Source organism: Physcomitrium patens, chromosome 20 (genome assembly GCF_059467195.1).
Source record: "Physcomitrium patens ecotype Gransden chromosome 20, ASM5946719v1, whole genome shotgun sequence".
In the NCBI taxonomy this organism is placed as follows: Eukaryota; Viridiplantae; Streptophyta; class Bryopsida; order Funariales; family Funariaceae; genus Physcomitrium; species Physcomitrium patens.
This window is the reverse complement of record NC_143429.1, coordinates 80001-82500: the sequence shown is the minus strand read 5'-3', so window position 1 is coordinate 82500 and position 2500 is coordinate 80001.

The following is a 2500-nucleotide window of genomic DNA, read 5'->3' as shown; positions in this document are numbered from 1 at the left end:
GCAGCCACATCAGCAAGGTAACACGTGGCACTTGAAAAAATCAATTTAGTATTCTTCTGCCTTTTATTTTTCTACCTTATTCCAGTTAATTAAATTACTTTAATATTTTTAATTCACCAATTTATTTTTATTTTTATTTATATTTCTGTCTAGGCGCAAGACTGGGCGGCCAGCAAGGAGTCGAGACAGGGAGTTAATTTTAAAATTGATTTTTAAAAAATGATTTATTTATTTATTTCCACCTATGCGGAAGACTGGGCGGCCAACGAGGAGTCGAGACAGCCAGGAGTCGGGACTTGGGCAAGGGAGCGGGACAAGAGGTCGGGACTCGCGGCGGGACAAGGAAGAGGAGGAGGAAGTCCGGGACTCGCGACGGGACTGGGACTCGCGCCGGGACTAGGGAGTCGCGGCGGGACAAGGAAGAGGAGGAGGAAGTCCGGGACTCGCGACGGGACTGGGACTCGCGCCGGGACTAGGGAGTCGCGGCGGGACAAGGAAGAGGAGGAGGAAGTCCGGGACTCGCGACGGGACTGGGACTCGCGCCGGGACTAGGGAGTCGCGGCGGGACAAGGAAGAGGAGGAGGAAGTCCGGGACTCGCGACGGGACTGGGACTCGCGCCGGGACTAGGGAGTCGCGGCGGGACAAGGAAGAGGAGGAGGAAGTCCGGGACTCGCGACGGGACTGGGACTCGCGCCGGGACTAGGGAGTCGCGGCGGGACAAGGAAGAGGAGGAGGAAGTCCGGGACTCGCGCACGGGACTAGGGAGTCGCGGCGGGACAAGGAAGAGGAGGAGGAAGTCCGGGACTCGCCACGGGACTAGGGAGTCGCGGCGGGACAAGGAAGAGAAGGAGGAAGTCCGGGACTCGCGACGGGACTGGGACTCGCGGCACAAGGAAGAGGAAGGAGGAGGTCCGGACAAGGAAGAGAAGGAGGAGGTCCGGGACTCGCGCCGGGACTAGGAAGAGGGGGAGGAGGTCCGGGACTCGCGACGGGACTAGGAAGTGGGGGAGGAGGTCCGGGACTCGCGCCGGGACTAGGGAAGAGGAGGAGGAGGAGGAAGGCCGGGACTGGGACTCGCGGCGGGAGTAGGTAGTGGGGAGGAGGTCCGGGACTCGCAGCGGGACAAGGAGGAAGTCGGGGAGGAGGGCCGGGACCAGGAGTCGCGGCGGGGATAGCAGGCAGGACAGGGAGGGTGGGTGGTCTTCCACAAAAAAAAGTGTGTCTCGGAACTTCCTTAGTGCAGTAGGACGGGGGCCTGCCGAATCCCACAGAGAGTACTATGTGGGGAAGGGTTCCTCTGAAGCGTCTCGGGAAAAGTCGTGAGGGGGTGACGGTTGCTCGGTGCCTACGGGTCCCGACTGCTCGCTGCCTTCTTTGAGCCCAGTACCGACGTTCGCAGGGGGATACCTGGATACTACTGGGGTTACCTGGATACTTCTGGCGTGTTACCTTGGATCAGTGAGGAGTGGGGGTTAGTTTCCCGGCGACGCGACCCTCTGAGGAGGTCCCGCGGAGGGTCGCCGAGTATTATATGGTGAGCTGGCTGTCAAGGATTGTGAGTCCCGCTGCCAAAATTTTTTTTGGTGCGCGGGCGACTGGAAAAAGAGGGTTGGTCTTGTGCCGATACGCGTAACGTCGCAGCGAGTCCCAAGAGCTAGTAACCATTTTTGGCGGGGGGCGATGGCCTCGGTATTGTCAAGCCATTCTCTCATTCATTTGGGAGGGTGGGGAGAAGTGTTTGCCGAGGCCGTTCAAGCTCCGCCTGGTCGACCACCACTGTGACCGCCACCGCGCTCGATCTCTATTGCAAGCTCAGGTGAAATTCCTGATAAACTTGGAGGGGGTGTGGGACGCGTTCGCAGTGTGGGCCGAGGAGTCATAACATCCCAGGTCGGAATGTGAAAATGGAACTTCGAAACCGGTGAGAGTTCTCTCGTCGGCTAGGGGTTTCACAAAAGTAACATTTCTATAAATTTCTATCCGACCCCTCCATTAATTTGGAGGGGCGATGGGCCCCAGGATTGGACATACTTCTTGCTGATTTGTCTTTTGAGGAAAATCCTTCGCGGTGATGGTTACTTTTTCATTTTTTAATGTGTGTATCGGCCTCGTCGGTTTCTCTCTTTCCTGGTCACATTCCCGAAAAAGGCCGCAGCACCTATGATTCTCTTCCGGGGGTCTAACTCTCCCTCTCTCTCTATCCTTCTCTTTGTCTGGCTCTCTCTGGCTTCACTTTTTGTGGTGTGTGCCTCTGGGGGTCTGGTTGGAATTTGCCGTTGGCTTTTTGCCCTCTCTTTTTGCCTTTTATCCATCGCAAAGAAGGGTGTGTGTGTTCTCACCTGGGGTTGGAATGAAGGACGGGAACCTCCTCGTCTTGTGAAGTGGGACCATCTTTTAGGATGATGGCTTTTTGCTGCCTGGTGTGTGCTTGGGTGGGGTTTGGTGGTGGCAGTCTACCTCTCCCTTTCTCCGGTAAGACCAGATGACTGGTTCGTCCGC